At 35.6% G+C, this 19,454-nt stretch overlaps 1 protein-coding gene across 12 annotated transcripts in view; it reads left to right on the top strand.

Annotated features, from left to right (window-relative positions):
* Positions 1 to 2,932: 2,932 nt before the first annotated feature.
* The window catches only part of Ace (Acetylcholine esterase), a 374,783-nt gene continuing 358,261 nt past the window's right edge, over positions 2,933 to 19,454 (top strand). Inside the window, exons 1-2 of one of the 12 annotated variants that reach the window (XM_067762076.1) lie at positions 2,933 to 2,996; positions 15,789 to 16,076. The gene's annotated coding sequence lies outside the window, so the exon portion shown is untranslated. Of the gene's footprint in view, positions 3,520 to 15,373; positions 15,657 to 15,788; positions 16,077 to 19,454 lie in introns of those variants that run through there. The other 11 variants (XM_067762071.1, XM_067762074.1, XM_067762073.1 and 8 more) reach the window with 11 other exon arrangements.

Below are 19,454 nucleotides of genomic sequence, written 5' to 3' on the forward strand. Positions count from 1 at the left end.
GGATAGATTTATCGCATCTATAGAATCCAAACGACCCATCCAAAAAATGGCTCCATATTTTCAAAAGGTAGCTTACAACCGACTTAAGGGCCCATTACTGATACTTAGCATAGACTTGACTCGACTTGGCGTAAACTTTGCAACTTAGCCACGATTATACTCCACTTAGCGCATACAATTTGGCATCATAATCAATAAATGTCAATTTGTATGACAAAATGTCAAAATGAAATGGAAACAAACAAATGGCATTTAAAAATGTAAACGTCACTTAGAACTTACATAGAAAATGAAAATTCAATAGACTTCTAAGCCTAGTTAAGTGTTGCTAAGTTTTGAGTAATCAGTAACATGTAATGTTCATTTAACAGAACTGTAAGTGACAGTTCTCAAGCCAAGTCTATGCTAAGTATCAGTAATGGGCCCTTTAAACAAACAATTGGGGGACTCGCATTGTCTTGCATAGTGCACGGATTGCATATATCCCATGACAAAATATGCAAGACTATGTAACGAAGTTATAGCATGCACCAGTACGAAACCTCACAAAATTGGCACATACGACGAAAAAATATACAAAAAAAAAAAATTGCTTTATTCTTTCGTGAGCGAAATGAGAGGATTGAGAGGAATACCGTTAAACAAGGGTTGATTTTCATTGAATGACATGTGTTGCACGAAAATATACATCGGATTGAGCATATTATAAATTGCATGGATTGCATATAACTTTATCGTGTATTTTGTTGTTGTGACTTTGCAATCCGCCTATCCCCTAATGTGTTATGATAGTTTTGAAAGTACACGCAAAGTAGTAGTATGTCAATAAAATCAAATACAAGTTGTAGTATTAGAATTCACTACCTTTTTTTTGAGATTATCATGCTCGATACATTGACGAATCTATAACTATAACGATTTTGTTATTCCGCAACCATTTTTTATCGATAAGAGTTCAATTTTGATTAGCTATTGTTGCTAAAATACAGAAGATAATTTTAAGATTGTCAACGGCATTAGCTAGAACTCCATTACTCTTCCATTTGAGCTAACAATAATGGTCACACAGTTAGCCATGTTAAAATTGAGTTAGCGAATATCACAATCTTTATGGTAAGCGAAAAATTGTTAGTTAAAATCTCGACAAATCACATCGTTAAAAGTTAGTGAATTCCGTCACAGGTATGTTATCGATATTGTATAGAAATTTTATCGATATCTCTTTCATAACCAACCGATGAGTCGCCGATAACAATCGGTAAGATGCCGATAAAGAAATGTTAAGCCTCCGATAAGAAATCGGTAACTTTTATATATCAAGTCGATAACTTTTTGATAAAAAAATTGATTTTAACTCGATGCCATGCCGATAACAAAATTATAGCACTCCGACAAGCAACCGACAAATTTTTGATAAAAAAACCACAAGTAACAAGTCGATAGAGTTTTGTTAACATATAGGTAGATTTCCGATCAGCAGTGGAGACATTTTCGATAATAATTCGGCAATATTTCAATAACAAATCGACAACTTCTGTAAAAATTTGGAAACAAATCGATACATTTTTGATAAATAATCTATAACTCTTCGATTACAGATATATTGGTGAATCGAACCACTTTTGCTTGATATTCGTTAGTTAAACCTCGTGTTCCAATGGTACATGAACCAGATACGGATAGAGATTTAACATGCAAATGCAACAACAATGTGATCCATATGGTTCTCTATCCGTATCGGGTTCATATACCATTGGAACACCAGGAAAATTTCGACAAATCGTATCGTTAAAAGTTAGTGAATTCCACCATTGGCTACCTTAATATATTGTTACATTTTCTGTAAGAAATCGATATTTTTCTGATAACAAATCGACAACTTTAGATAACGAATTCATAACTCTAGATAACATATTGATAAATTTTCGATGAATAATCGATAGTTTTTCTGATAGTAAATCGATAACGTATTGATAACTAAGGTAACATATTGATACCTTTTCGATGAATAATCGAACCTTTTTGATAAAAAATCGATAGATTTCGATAACTTTTTGCTAACATATCGATAACTTTCAACTTATCGTTTCTAATCTTTGTTATTGATTGGAAAATTATAACACTTCGATAAAATATCGATAAATGGTCTATACCTTGTCGATAGAACACGTACATGTACCAAACCGATAACTCATTGTGACGTGGCTGCCAAGGGGTGAATGCGCCGACTCTTTTTTTAACGACGGCAAGTACTTCCGCTTACCCTCATTCACCACAAAGCTGCATTTTTTTACCGAAGTCGTACCATTGCGGCTAAGATAAGCCGCTAGAATTATTTTACCATGGATTAGGTCAAAAATATGGCACAGGTAGTCGCCATGTATGAAACCTCTGTTTATCAGATAGGCTCTTACCCATCTCTTCGAAGCTGGTGGTATTACTAAATGTTATTTAGCAAAACCGTTTACGCCCGACAGGTAAGTTACACGACCTCACCCCTTCAAAGTTCAAATGTCAAAGGTGTCACATATAAATTTTGGTCCCGATTGAAAACAGTAACTGGAAATGGTCGCGCATTTGATTTATATGGACCACCTTAATATCAACAATAAAAAAATGGCCCAAATTTAAACTAAAACGAGCTTATTTGACATCCTTGCCACCAATGGTTCGACTACAATTTTTACCTAAGCAAGAGAGTAATGTGTTGCTCTAACTGTTATACAACTTTTTCACCAAAAGAGTAACTTCATATAAATATTTTCTAGCTGGCAGGTGGTTGTCGCTCGTTTACATAGACACGAAACTTTAGAGCTCGGCAGATGCGCGAGCTTGTGTGAAGAGATAAAAAAGCTTAAGTGAAAAAATTTCATAAAATGTTGCGCTACTGAGTAAGCTCCTGGCCCGGGTGCTATTCATTCGTGAGTGTACTCTCGGCGCGGCTAGTGTTGTGTAGTTTGCGGGTCATATGTAAAATATAAAAATCAGAAAAAAAAGTAAAAGCTTATAAATAATAAGTAAATAAATAAAGATGCAAAATTTTGAATGCGCAAACATTTCAATTTGAAGGCAAATAATAGAAAATTAATAATGAAGTTAAATAAAGCAAACAACAAATTTCATAAACTGAATAAGTGAATTAAAAACGAACTACTAAATAATTGTGTGTGTCTATTTGTAAGCAGTTACATCAAAATATAGTAAACTACTATTTTAATTAATTAAAACTTAAAGTGAAAGAAAATTATGTAATTTGCCTAGAAAATGTAAAAAAGAACTGCTGCAAACGGTTATTTCTACATCAAACATATAGCTTATACCTGTACGTATTAATGTATATACATATGTGCGATGTGTGTACGCTAAGCACTAACAACAAAAATACTAGTTTAATCATGCCAATACATTCAATCATTATAAGAAGAAGAAACGTCACACGAACATATGACTAGCTAAAGAAAAATACAAAGAGAAAAAAAAACGTAGCATACTTTACGGCGTGTAGGCAAGTTATACGCGGTAAGCGAGCTAATAGAAAAATGTATGTGGGGCTGTGTGTCACTGTGATTTGAGTGTGTGTCGTTTTTCATTTTGGTCCTTTCACTTTAGCTTTTATTGTGCTTTATTTTTATTTATTTTTTTTTTTTTTTTTGTTAGCCAAACAGCTGCAATGCCAAACATGAATACATCTACATATACAAAAGCACGTTTAAATACACACATAACATATAAAAAATGTATCCTTCGGCTTAGTGTGATCGATTTTTTGCTCTCTCGCGTACACATTTAAAAACAGACCCAGTGTAACTACCTCAGCTCATCAGCGCCTACCGCGCGCCTCATGTAAATATTTTTATACTCAGCTGAGCAGAGCTCACAGAGTAAATTAATTTTGTTCGCATAACGGTATTACGGATTACCATTACATAAATTAATCGAGATAGATATAAACTTCTATAAATCAAAATGATCTGGCCGAAAAAAGAAATTCATTTAGCCATGTCCGTCCGTCCGTCCGTAAACACGATAGCTTGAGTAAGTTTTGAGGTATCTTAATGAAATTTGGTATATAAGTTCCTGGGAACTCATCGGACGAAATCGGACTATAAGCACGCCCACTTTTTCGATATCGAAAATTTCGAAAAACCGAAAAAGTGCGATAATTCATTACCAAAGACGGATAAAGCGATGAAACTTGGTAGGTGGGTTGACTGTGTGACGCAGAATAGAAACTTAGTAAAAGTTTGGACAATGGGCGTGGCACCGCCCACTTTTAAAAGAAGGTAATTTAAAAGTTTTGCAAGTTCTAATTTGGCAGTCGTTGAAGATATCCTGATGAAATTTGGCAGGAACGTTACTTCTATTACTATATATGTGCTAAATAAAAATTAGCAAAATCGGATGACAAACACGCCCACGTTTTAAACAAAAAAAATTTTAAGTAAAATTTTAACAAAAAATTTAATCTTTACAGGATATAAGTAAATTATGTCAATATTCAACTCCGGTAATGATATGGTGTAACAAAATACAAACATAAAAAAAAATTATAAAATGGGCATGGCTCTGCCCTTATTAATTTAATTTGTCTAGAATACTTTTAATGCACCTCTGTCCTTCCTCTTGGCCGTTAACACGATAATTTGAGCAAAATTCGATATATCTTTACTAAAGTTAGTTGACGTATTTATCTGGACACACTTGGTATTAAAAATGGGCGAAATCTGACTATGACCACGTCCACTTTTTCGATATAGAAAATTTAGAAAAATTAAAAAAAAAAATGCGATAATTCTATACCAAATACGAAAAAAGGGATGAAACATGGTAATTGGATTGGTTTTTTCACGCAAAATATAACTTTGGAAAAAAAAACTTTGTAAAATGGGTGTGACACCTACCATATTAAGTAGAAGAAAATGAAAAGTTCTGTAGAGCGAAAACAAAAGACCTTGGAATTATCTCAGGAATACTGTTCGCGGTACTACATATATAAATAAATAAGCGATACCCGATATGATGACCCTGCTCCACATTTTGGTCGATATCTCGAAAACGCTTTCACATATACAACTAAGTGTCACTCCCTTTTGATACCCATATCGTACAAACACATACTAGAGTCACCGGGTCCACCTTTATGGCGATATCTCGAAAAGACATCCACCTATAGAACTATGAGCCACTCCCTTCTAAAATACTCTTTAATACCTTCCATTTGATACCCATGTCATATAAACATATTCCAGGGTTACCCTTGGTTCATTTTCCTACATGGTGATTTTCCCTTATTTTGTCTCCAAAGCTCTCAGCTGAGTATGTAATGTTCGGTTATACCCGAACTTAGCCTTTTGTTTTTTTTTTTGCGGGGAGGCTGAAAAATGCCTAATGCACCATAATTGCTGCCGTCGCAGCAACCGTGTGTCCGTAGACTAAAAAACAGCCCCGTTCTGGAACCGTCGCCCACCCCGGCACCACTTTCGCATTACTTCAGGGTGGCGTTCCATATTTCTCATTTTTTAAGAGCCTAATGTTGTCCCTGCGTCCAGGTTGAGTGTCCATTTAATCGCCACTGCTTCGCATGCGCATTTCTCTGCGCTCCCTCTCAGCATCCATCAGGCGTGTCATTACTATAAATGCCATTTTGCTCACTGCAGTCAAGCACTCTTTCCTGTTGCTCATATGTGAAACTAAATTTCTCGTGGTAGGTTCCTCCCCAAAGACTCGATGCAAGGTGAGTCTTTCTTCGTGGAAACGGGGGCAGTAGAACATGACGTGTTCTGCATTTTCTAACTCTGTGGTACACATTGGGCAATGAGGATCTTCCTCTATCCTACGCTTCCATAAATACTCTTTGAAACCGCCATGTCCACTCATTATCTGCGTGAGATGGTAGTTCAGTTCGCCGTGCTTCCGCTCATTCCATTAAGCTACGTTCCAAACTAGTGTGAAAGTCCAACGCCCTTTACTCGAGGCCTCCCACCGTTCTTGCCACTTTCCTATTGTTTGTGTCCTTGCTCTTTTCTTGTCTTCTTCAGATGTTCGCTCGATATTAGTGTTATACAGATCGGCCATTTCGCTTGCCAGTAAGTCCACTGGGATTTTCCGGGTTAGAACCAGGATCGCGTCGTCGGACACCGTCCGATAAGCACTTGCTATTCTTAAAGAAGCAAGTCGGTACGCTGCTAATATATATTTTTGATGGGTCTGTTTAGATCCATACTACACTGGTGCTGCGTATAGTATTATTGAGCTGGTTACTGTGGACAATAGCTGACGTATAGCTTCGCTCGGACCACCAATGTTAGGCATTATTCGCATAAGTGATCCATTAACTTTGGTAATTTTCTCCCCCACCGCTCTGAAGTGCTCTTTGAAAGTTAACTTAGAGTCAATGTGCACTCCTAAGTATTTTAATGAATCCTTTGAGGTGATTTGATGATCCCCGACAGTTAAGACTAACTCGTTCGCCGACCGTTTGGAGCTTACTAATACCACTTCCGTCTTTTGGCTAGCCAACTCCAGTATTGTATTGGTCAGCCATTCCTTTATTCTTGCGACGGCGTCATTACATAATGCTTGAAGCAGGTCCAGTTTCTTGGTCACTACTACCACTGCAATATCATCAGCATATCCCACAATTTGCGTGTTTTCTGGTAGATCAATCTTTAGCACCCCGTCATACATTACATTCCAAAGCGTTGGACCGAGAACAGATCCCTGTGGGACGCCTCCTGTGATTTTGTACTCTTTTGCTCCTTGATCCGTGTCAAAAAGAAGTACTCTGTCTTTAAGATAGCTACCTATAATTCTGCGTAAGTAAGCTGGAGTGCCGAAGCTTTGCAGCGCTGCCATTATCTGCATCCAGTTCGCAGTGTTAAAAGCATTCTTGATGTCCAACATAATCAGTGCACAGAACTTCCTTTTATTTTGGCCTCCAGAGATAGCTTCTCTAGCTATATTGACGACTGTTTGTATTGCATCTACGGTGGATCTTGATTTGCGAAATCCATATTGACTATTCGATAAGCCACCTGGTCTTTCTAGAGTCAGCTGTAGGCGCTCACTAATTATACGCTCGAAAATCTTCCCTAGGGAATCCAGCATACAAAGTGGCCTACATGAGGATGGTTGGTCCGGCTGTTTACCACGTTTCAGCAATAGGACAAGTCTTTGTCGTTTCCACGGGCGAGGGAACACGCCTTTTTGCATACAGGCATTAAAAAGATCAGTAAATAATGTAGCCCTAGTTGTAATCGCGGCTTTAAAGACTATATTTGGTACTTCGTCGGGTCCTGGGGATTTGTTATCAGCAACTCTTTTTGCAGCGTCCAGCACCTCTTGCTCTGTAATTTGCGGAGTTTCCGTACTTTCTAGATCCTCGCTTGGATAAGTCCAGCGATCTTGCGCCGGGAAAAGTGTTTCAACAATAATATTCATCAGTATCGGGCACGTAGGTTGCTGTGATATCGGTCCTTTAAATTTGGCCATCACAGTTCTGTAGGCTGATCCCCAAGGATCTAGGTCGACATTATCCAGCAGTTCCCTAAAGCATAACTTCTTGCTGTTTTTTATGGCATTTTTAAGTGCCTTTCTTTGTGCGACATAGGTGCTGTGTAGCTCTGCATATCGTGGTGATGAGCGTGCCCTCTACGCTATTCTTCGTGCTTTGTGGCATTTTCTACGTTCTTCCGCAATTTCGTCATTCCACCAATATACCGGAGTGCGCTGTGCTTTTCCGCGACTTCTGGGCATGGCAACAAGATAGCGGCCTCAAGTGGGGACCGAACTTAGCCTTCCTTAAGGCTCCATTACTGATACTTAGCATAGACTTCACTTGACTTGGCGTAAACTTGGCAACTTAGCCACGATTATACTCCACTTAGCGCATACAATCTGGCATCATTATCAATAAATGTCAATTTGTATGACAATATGTCAAAATGAAATGGAAACAAACAAATGGCATCTCAAAATATAAACGTCACTTAGAACTTACATAGAAAATCAAAATTCAACAGACTTCTAAGTCAAGTTAAGTTTTGAGTAATCAGTAACATGCAATGTTCATTTAACAGAACTGTAAGTGAAAGTTCTCAAGTCAAGTCAAGTCTATGCTAAGTATCAGTAATGGAGCCTTTACTTGTTCATTTTACTATATGACATATCCTTTCGTACGCTCTCTAGCACTCTATTCCCATTTTCACCTCAGCCAGAAGTACACCTGATAACCTCTCTAGCCAAGTACTTAATTACGGTGCGGCAACTGACCCCACTTTGTTCCTTTTTTATACATTCTTATTTCTTTTTTTTGTCATATTCTTTTTGCTTTCTTTCTGTAGATAAACATTAGTATGATAAAGAGATAGCAGAACCAACGAGCTACTCGTACTTCCAAAATCAACTGGGTATGCTTTTTTAACTGGGTTTGTTTTGATTGTTTTCTGTGCGAGTGTATTTGTGTTAGTGTAATCATTGTTTATCTTATGCATATAAATTTGAGTGTGTGTGTAAAAGTGTGTATATATTTGCATAAAAAAGTCGTTCGTGATTGCTGTTTCAATTGACTTTATTTTGTGTTTCCCATATTTTTTCTTTCATTATATGTATGTACTTGTAACAATTTATATTTGTTGTCGTTCCTGTATGTGGTAACAACATCCTGTGACCCAGTACATGCAATGTATCTCTCACAATATATCTCTGATTTAGTCAAAGATATTCTTATTAAAGCTGATTGAAAAAAGGGTGACTGTTTTTTGATCAGAGTCTCGAAATGATTTAAGCTTCACTTTAAAGAAACTTAAGAACAGTCTGTGCGTCATTCAATATACTTTAACGTGAGTACCTGTCAATGGAAGGTTCAAGCCCACGGTGTTAAACAGGGATCTAATTGCATGATCAATGGCCCAACTATCGGCTCCATGTTGCCAACCTCAACACTTCGTAGCAGAATCATTTGTACCAAATTAGTTTGTAATCCGGTGTTTCGATCACAAGGTCTTACCTTGGTATGATATGGGATCTACCCAATCTCCCACAATTTTAAAGATAATGGCATCCGGTTGCAAGGCAACTCCACCTTGAATACCGTTACTATGTATTCTATTCCAAGCACAAACATTTTGCTGTAATATGTTCTAATGCTACCTGTATCGCAATTAAGGTAATGTGATTCAACCTTGCCAACACGTCATGCTTGAAATGTCCGATCCACAGTGAATAACTACTGCGACGTCATCTGTAAAAGATACATCATCATTAATCAGAGCTACTGATCACATTTACTCTAGAATAGATGCCATCGGTCAGCATAGCCTAACGCAGTTTCAAACATTTCAAAAGGAGGGGTGAGCACAAACCCACTCTTACGATTATTAATTGATATCCACAAACGATAGGCATATGCTTTATCTTCATTTTCTCAACAAGTTACAACGGGTTAAACAACGGGTCACATTTTGGGATTCGATCAACATTTTATTTGACCTTCCGCAGAAGAATCTTTCAAATATTTACGCTTAAGTTAGAATTAGTAAAGGGGAAGTTTACCCTTAAGGGCGGACCAAGAGTAAACATTATGCCAACTTTCCAAAGAAGAAGACGGCATTACACCGATTAGAATGCTTCGTTGTCTGATTCGAATACTGAAGTGACCGTATAACTCAGAAGAAAATGCTTCATTGCCAACCCCAGTGGAAAAGAGACCACATAGCTTCACCAGGTATGTTTTACTGTCAACTTTCATGAAATTGAATTCATCTCTTTGAGGAAAAACCAAGGAATCCAAAATACGATACGTAACCAAAACCTCGCGATTTATCCGAAGCCTTATAGCAGCAATCAAGGCATGAATAGAAACATATGCGATAACAATTTTTGTTGTTATATCGGCCCACTGATTTGTAAGATCGCGGGTTTGAATCGAGCTCAAGGTCTAACAATAATTATTTTAATATTATTATTGTTATGATACATTTTTTCTTAATTGAAAAAATTTTAAATTAGAATAGAAGAAAGAAAAATTTTAGACAACTGCCAAAGCTCGTTGTATAGATCGATTTTGGGAACTGCTAAATTCTTTCATCGGCAACGTTTAGGCGCCGCTGCTATAACCATTCAGCTATCACAACGGTTGTTTGTTTGTTTTTATTATTTCTACTTTTATTCGGTCCTTGCCAATTGGTATTCACAGCACTGCGACATCTGTTGCAGAATAGATGTGAAAATTGGACTTGTTTGATGGCAATGCTGCCATAGTGTCATATTTTATTGACACTTTATCCCCGTGCTTTGGGATGTATTAACAATTTTTGTTGTTATATCGGCCTACTGATTTGTAAGATCGCGGGTTTGAATCGAGCTCAAGGCCCAACAATAATTATTTTATCATTATTTATGTTATGATACATTTTTACTTGATTGAAAAAATTTTAAATTTTTTTTATATAATGGATCTATACAACGAGCTCTGGCGGTTGTCTAAATTTTGTCTTTCTTCTATTCTAATTTCTATTCTAAGTTGCAACCATCTGTTTTTTTTTTCGGATAAATGATGGTGAGTCGCGAATATATCGGCATAAAATAAAATGAACTCAATTATTGATATCAGCCGCCAATAAACGGTTATAAATTTTTAGTTTAATAACATTTCCAATTTGTAAGCGAAAATATAACGTAATAAATGGTTGAATTCTTAACGTTTTTTTTTTGTTGTAACCACTTTATCAGATATTATTCAGTTCGTAATAGGTACTTTCTAATAATTGTCGTAGGTTATCGCTCTACAGATTGGCATTGGTACAAAAGGAGCTCAAGGGGCTTCAAGGGGTTGATAAGCGCAATACAAGGATTTATAGCTTCAAAGTTTCCGCAACTAAATTGTCAACCTCACCTACGCGAGGGGAATGATGTTACAAATATTAATGTATCATACACATGTTTAGCAGGCGAAGCTCTGGCGACCCCAAGTTCCTCGTGCAATTAAGGGGTGGGGAGAGCGGGATGGCCTAGAAGGTTTAATGCGGTCATATAAATCGTTCCGAGATGGTCAGACTGGTAACATAATGGTGTTTTGTTACCTGAACGTACCGGATCTATATGCGGCAAAGGACCATCAACATCGATAACACTCCCCAAGCCTTCGGGGAGTGTCTTTATCGTTAATACAACAACAAAAACAACAAAAGGAGCTCAAGGCATTACACATTTTTTTCTTTATTATTTTTACTAGCAGACCCGGAAGACGTTGTTCTACCCTAAATTTGGTCTATCTGCATACATTTTAATAAGTTTTTTCAGTCTAACTCTGTCTTCCCCCTTTCCACTTTTTTTAATCCATTTGTTCACTCCTTCGTTCTTTTTCGATTCATCTATCTCTATCTTCATCTCACTCTCTTTCTCAGTCTCCTTCTCTTTCCCTCTTTTCTCTTCTCTCAAGTTCTTCTCATTGTACGTATTTTGTTCCAGTCCCGTTCCGAGTCCCAGTCCCACTCCGAGTCTCAGCTCCAGTCCTAGTCATAATCCCAGTGCCAGGCCGTCTCTGGTCTACTTCCCGGAAAAAAGGATCGTAAATACTAATATAAGCAATTTTTTTAAACCAAATTTCAGGCAAATCGAATAGGACGTATGTAAACAGGTATGTGGGTATTATTAATCCATGTCTTTATTTCGGCTTCGCATTCATATTTCTTAGTTTTGCCAGGTTGATGCGACTAAATCGAATATCATAATGAAAATTTCTTTAGAGCTCTCAGGAACAACTTTCATTTGATATCCATATTACCCACACATTCTAGGGGTACCCGGGTCCACGTTTTGGCCTATATCTCGAGACCCTAGTCACCCAACGGTAAAAAAATTACACTCTACTAAAGCACTCATGAAAGGCTTTCATTTGTTACGCATATTGTACAAACACGTCCCAGGATTACCCAGGTCCACGTTTTGATCTCAAGACCCTAACCAGAACGGGATAAAAAGTATCCTATATCCGTCTCCTTGTTCTAAGCTAGGTTAGGTTGAACTGGCCGGTCCATGAGGACCTCACATAGACTGATTGAGTCCGTTCTAAGCTAACTCTCCACCAATTTTCAGCCAAATCGGTTCCTCCGTTCTTGAGTTATAAATAGTGTAACTAATACCACTTTCTTTTATATTATAGATGTAATTATTTACGGCATCACATTCACTTCAAAAATAACAGTATTTCTCCACAATCTCACTCTATCTATTAAAACACCACATCAAAATCCGTTGCGTAGTCTTAAAGGTTTAAGCAGTCAAAGCGACATAGGGACCAGAAAAGGCGACTTTGTTTTATACTAATTAGTGATGATACATTTTTATTTAATTGAAAAAAAAATTTCTTTTTAGAATCAAGGCGAATTCAGTACCAGGTGTTGTTATCCCAACAGCTGATTGCTTCTTCTTGATTTTTTTCCATATAATGCCTTTTACAACAATATGCCAGTTATTCAAAATCAATGGAAATTTTCTTTTGACTTAACATTTTTTGCACGGCGAATTGATTGAATTCTGCTTTGCAGACGCCGTTAGAAGTCGGCATAAAACATTGTGAAGCTCGGCCTAAATCTCGTCGGAGAATATATTTTGTTCTCTTGACAAAAAAACTCAACTGAATTTACCATAATGCGGTCAACTGCAAACCCGATTTGTTGATTTGACTATGCTTATTCCTTTCGAGTTAATGCTTATCAGTTAAGGTCATTTCATTAACATTCAAATACGACAAAGTTGAGCATTGCCACTTAAGCTTCTTATATATCACTACATTAAATCAGAAATAAAAAATGTTGAATGAAAAAATACGTATTTGATTTTTTGTGAACTGCCTAATCGTTTGTAGAAAATCCTCCAACAATGCGGGTACATAATTGTGGTGTTTCTTTTACACCAAAAGATTATGTTGTCTACACTTGAAACTTTTTCCTGAAATTAAGATGTAATTATCAGACAAATTAGTTGATGTATGAGTGATATTATGGCGATATGGTCGGCGGTAAAAGGGGGATTAATATTAAAAATTAGTTAAAGCGCCTGAGGTAGTGTCTGCCCTGAATTTGCTTAGCTGACTCGAGGCTCATCTATGGAGGACCAGAGCGCAGGTGCGAAGGGGTATTCCGTACAGCCATCTATATTCGGTTAATTTGCATCCATGTGCGCTAGAAGATCCGCTTAACAGTTGCCAGGTATTGAGCATACGTCCCGGGACCCATTCCTTTACCACAGTTGTACTTAGATCTTTAATAACCGCTTGGCTATTGGAAGACAATGCAATGATTAGTCAACTTAAACTTGAAGCTTATATCGAGCTCCTGAAAAAAGACTGCTCCTCCAAACAGTTAACCAGTCTACTGTGCCTTATTAACTATTTCTCCATTACTCTCTCGAGGAGATGATTGCTCTGAAACTTGCGCAGGGGAAGTTGTTGGCACGAAATAGTCTGTATTATGAGGAATGAAGTTACAGTTTTTAAGAATACTGGAATTGCCCCTCTGCAGCAGTGAAAGGTAACTAAGGCCTTCTTAGCCTGCTCCTTCACCTGCAAGTCAGTTTCCTGTCCAATATAATCTCCAGATACTTAGCCCTATCAGAAAGTACCAACGGTATTCCTCCAAATCGGAGGGGTTGTGAAAGGGGGGCCTTGTATCGCTCCGTTTTTCCAGGGTTGATTGCCAGTGGACATGACTCATGATATCAAAACTCGTACATCCTGTGTTTCGGAAAAATAAAAACGAATATACTGAAGACCAAGACGAAAAACGTGTGCCAGTAAATGTATCATGCTTAGGTAAAATAGTTGAGAAGCTCCTTAAGCTTAATGTACATGTAACATGCTGACTGATTGTCTTTGCTTAAATGTTTTCGCTAAAATTGTTGCTGACCCTAGAGTAGGAAGAGTTGATCTGCTATTTCAGAAGATGTGTAATTCATTTCTGACATTATCACTGGCCAAATATGTCTTGTGTGCCTCCTGGAGTGCGAAGACTTTAGGTGGAAGCACGCTATATATGAACGTAAACGTGAGTACTGCAAATATTTGCCTGGCATTTTGTAATCGGTGGTGAAAACGGAAATATCGAACTGTAGTCAAGGTACCCGTACCGCCAATCCTTTCTAGAAATAAGCAAAGTCCTAAACTTGCTTCCTCTGGTTGTATTTGCAAAGATTTGGCCTCTTCCTCTTTATTCGCAATAGCCATGTTGTTAAATTTTAGCCCATATGATATTTTTCGCGATTGAGATTGGACGAATCATTATTTTGAATGTCCATCTTGTGAGTTCTAACCTTAAACTTTACTTGTGGCAAGAATACGCAGGCCCTTAACCGGGTTTGACTGCACACTTTTAGCTTAACCCTACCTTATCTTAGGCATCAAAAGCACTGCTAGATATTTCACACTATCAAAAAGACATTTGACTGCTTAGAGAAAGTAAATTGCATCTGGGTATTCTCGCTCTAGTTGTGAAGATCATTAGCTCTGCCTTTGAGGAATTTACTTTTAGCACCGAGTTTTTCGCCCATCTACTCAGCCTGCTCAGTAGTTCCTGCGTGATCCCGTTAGTCAGGTTCGTTCCGAGGGTACTACCTTAACTTCTACATAGTGTACTTAAAAATGGTACACCGCACGGGACAAATATGCTTTTGACCATATGATTTAAGCTGGAGACATTGGTGCTTTATCGGTACCGTATCGGTAACCTTATAACAGCTGATTCGACCAACCTTAAGCTGGAGACATTGGTGCTTTATCGGTAACCGTATCGGTAACCTTATAACAGCTGATTCGACCAATCTTATGAGAATCAATGCAATCGATTATTGGTGCCGCTAAGGTCGTAACCGTATCGTAGCCAACCAATTGGTTTTTGGTTACCGTCGTAACGATAAACAGCTGATTACGTTGGGGATACGACTACAGCGATACGACAAACGGCACCAATGACTACAGCTTTAGGCATACACATATCCTAACATAAACAAAAATATGTAAATATGTCTGTAGTCACATCAAAAGCTTTACTAACAAAGAGCATAACATAAAACACTTTCAGTATTTGTTTTGTGATGTGATTCGTAGAGAGAACTTTTAGTATGCTCGCATACATACATATATTGGAAGTACACTGCATCCGGCGCTTAACAGAAGCTCCACTCATTTCACCACCTGCTTCTCAATCATATGGTGAGATTTATCACTGCAGGCGGCCCCATATATAAACATAGTTCATAGTATTTGTTGTGAGATTTTCACGATAGGCATGGGTATGAGATATGAAAGTGCTTTTTCGTGTAAAAAAGCAGAACACTTTAAATTCGTTGCTTAGAAGGATGTTCGGCTCAGTTAAGTTTGAGCCGTTGCCGTGTAAATACCAAGCGTGGAAAAAATTAATAAGCTGTATGAATATAAAACGTAACCGAATTGGGAAAAAATTATAAATATATATGTATGCACATTTCATAGTATATACATATGTATTAGTGATAGTGTATAAATACAACACAAGTAATATACATATATATTGGTGTAGCAAGCGCACGATTTCGCAAAAAAAAGAGATAACAAAAATCAAAATAATGTAATATTGTATTTCAGATACTTGTAATTAAAGAGCTCGTGAGTGTTTGAAAGCGTAAGTGTTACAACATTTGAGGATACTTGTGCGCATATACATATATATATGTATGTACATAAGTGTGTGCAATTTTGGAAATAGAGCTAACGCGCGCTTGAAAGTATGTTACGCTTTTTTTGAAAATTTCAGAAAAATAAACTTTTACAAACGAATTTTAAATTACAGTGTGGAAAAACAATAGTTTTACAATTAAAAAATAATTACTGAAAAGCGTATTTCTGCTGAAGTGAATTTCAGTGAAAAAAAAAAGAAAGAAGGATTGAGACTACAATTTTTGACCACCCTGATCTAAAGTGAATAAAGATTATAGAACAGATTTTGAGAGGTGTTAAAAATATCAAGTTTTTCAGTGTAAAATCAGAAAACGAAATTCAAGGCAACTCTAGAAGGTAGAGACTATTCAAGGATCACCAATTTGTAAGTACCAAGATCTACATAAAACAAGATTTTGCTTTTAACATAATCCCGACTTACGCAATCTCGAAATACAGAATCCCGAAAAATGGGTTATGCAGACAAGAAGAAATCCAAATTAACTAAAATTTTATTCCATTATTATACAAATTTAAGTCCCGAGAAAAAAAACCGCAAACAAAGATCCTGACTAAATATGAAAATAATTGAAAAAAAAAAAATAGTTTTAATGCTTTATCTATGTACATATATCGCACACTAACTACAAAAGAGTCATAACTTAAAATTTTTCAAAATCGGTTTTTTTCCATAAACCAATTCACAGTACACATCTCTAACTGCCCCCTAACTTTCGTTGTCATTATTTTCTTCTTTAACTGGAAAATTACCGTTATGCCAGTTTCGGTGTTGATTGCATCGCTTGCGCTGTATCAACTAACGAGTACCATTTTTAGTTGTGTCAATGCGCTTAAGAACAAGTGGCCAATTTTTTTACGCATAAAGCGTATTATTTTATATTCTGACTATCTTGTTGCAAAAAAGTTTTAACTTTGTTGTGTATTAATTAAAATTGTATCTTTTTATACGTAAAGAGTAAGTAAATTTGATTGTATTATTGTGAAATGTGCCTTTTTTGATGAAATAATTGTCATATATAATTGTCATAAATAGTCATAATTCAAAATTGCTATATATTTTGTCCGTAAACAAATAATTACAACAAAATTTCGTCAAGTCATTTTACATTGAAGGTCTCCGTCTTTCTTCTCTCCTGAACATGTACCATTTTTGAAGTTGTGACTCTTTTATAGTTAGTGTGCGATATGTTGTATCATGACAACAAATTTATCTGATTTTTTTGTTATCAGGATTTTGCTTTGTGTGTTATTGTCTTGTCAGAATTTTGTTATGTTTGTACTGTTCGTTGTTGGGACTCCGCAAGTTTGGTTTTGCGCGTGCATGCTTTAAACATACAACTCGATGTGATCTCGAATGCAAGTGTATGCATGTTTGCTGGTCCAAATCCTGTGAATTCATTCGCCAGTATTCAAAAAAAAAAAAAAAAATGGTTTAATAAATAAATAAAGAAAAAAATAATAATAAATGAGCAAAAAAATAATTAAAAAAATAATAATTATTATTATACACAAACAAAAAAATAAATAAAATTTGTAATTGTTTATAAATAAGTAACAAAAAGAAATAAATTAATAAATATAAAATGTTCAATAAATGTAAAAAAAACCAACAAATGTCAGATAAAAGAAATACCTAATAAATAAAAAATGAAAAAATAAAATAATAATAAGTAAGAAATTAGTAAATAATCAAGAAAAACAATAAAAAAATGAGTATATAAATAAATACAAAAATGTATTAATAAAATAAATAATATGTATGTATGTATGTAAGCGAATGAAAAAACGGCGGCCGCCGTGTTGTGGTGGTAGCGTGCGCCAACCTCACCGAAGATCATGGGTTCAAGACCTGGACAAAGAAACATCGAAAATTTAGAAAAAAAGTTGTTTCAATTAGCAAAAAGGTTTTCCAAAGCGGGGTCGCCCCTCGGCAGTGATTTGAGGAACACTCCGAATTTATTTCTACCATGAAAAGCTTCTCAGTGAAAATTCATCTGCTTTGCAGATGCCGTTCGGCAAAAACATGGAGGAGACCTCCGATTTGTAGGAAAAATCAAGAGGAGCACGACCCCGATTTGTAGAGAAGCTGGGCTTAAAATCGCTAGAGGTTGTCGTGCCTTGCATTTATTTTTAAATGAAAAAAGATAGATAAATGACAATGTTAATAAACAAGTATGTTAGCAAATAAAAAAGGCATAAAATAATTGAAAAATCTACAGATGTTATAAATCTAAGTCTAAAACTTTAGAAAAATTGCAACTTTCATAAAAAAAGCCTTACATTTGGTTCTACAAACGTAGGTACTTTAAAAATGGATGCACTACTGAGAGCAATCCAACCATGCCCACCAAGTTTATTAAGTTTTATTAATTATGAATTACTTTAGATGTATTCATTGTATACAGGTGGTAAAATATGTGACCGTGTCTATGAAAAGGTGGCTTATGACTCAAAAAAGAAATTGCGAGAAACAGCTGTAAACAGCTGTTTTTTTTTTTAGTCATAAGCCACCTTTTCATAGACCTCGATTCCTTTATACCTGTACAACCAACCGTTATCCAATCAAAGTTAATATACTCTGTGAGCTAAACTGAGTATAATAACTGAATGAAGTAGTAAATTAAAAATTTTTTTAATCAATTAAAAAAATAGAAAAAATTTATAAATATACAAATAAGGAAACAAATAACACAATAAGTAAATAAATAAATAAATAAATAATATAGGACAAAAATAAAGAAATAAAAAGTTAATAAATAAAAATGCAAAAAAATAATGAAATAAAAAAGAGAAAATACATAAAAAAAAAAACAAATACTAAAAAGCCTAAATAAATAAAAAATTAGCACATAAACAAACACATAAAAAATAAACAGATAGATAAATAAAAAAGATAAATAACTAAATGAATGATTAAACAAATAAGTGAATAAATAAATAAAAATATATAAATTATAAACTAAAAATATTAATAAATAAATAGGAAATAAATAAAAATGGCATACATTAAAAAACAAATAAACAAACAAATGGATAAATTTGTTAATAAAAGATAAATATATCTGTTTTAATAATATAATAAATTTAAGAAATGGAATAATATATATAAAAGTTTAAATAAATAAATACATAAATAAGTAAATAAACATGTTAATAAATAAATTAATAAATAAACTAATAGAAGCAGATAAACAGATAAACAGCTCAAAATTCAAACTGCGATGAAATTATTTCTCTACTCGCAGTAAAAGGAGAAATAGGTATTGATTTAAAAGATTTTCCTTGAGCATCACCATCCCTACACCCCATAAAAATAATTTTTTTGTTCTTGCTTTCACTATTTTTGTTTATATTGAATTCACCGAATTTTGATGGACAATGTGATCCGTGAAGGCCTTTCATTTACATTTTTCCTTCGCGCATTCCTAACCTCAGCTTTACATTAATTTTTGTCTAATTTTTTTGTTTTATCATAATACAGACTCACTTCACCTTAACAACAACATTTCACTCGCTTAGCGTGTTTCATCTGAATTAGTTTTTAGAACATAAAAATAAATAAAACTTATGCCCTAATTTTGATGCTCACATGCCGTTAATCAATGCTGGCCTATACATAAGGGTACGAGTTAGAGGTTGTGTTATACTGTGAGTGTCGTAAGAACAAAGCTATCAACTTAAAATTTTACAACCTGGAAACTGTGCTTTCCCAATTTTTGTTTTGCATTAGCCTTTGCCCGCC

Source organism: Eurosta solidaginis, chromosome 1 (assembly GCF_040869045.1).
Source record: "Eurosta solidaginis isolate ZX-2024a chromosome 1, ASM4086904v1, whole genome shotgun sequence".
In the NCBI taxonomy this organism is placed as follows: domain Eukaryota; kingdom Metazoa; phylum Arthropoda; class Insecta; order Diptera; family Tephritidae; genus Eurosta; species Eurosta solidaginis.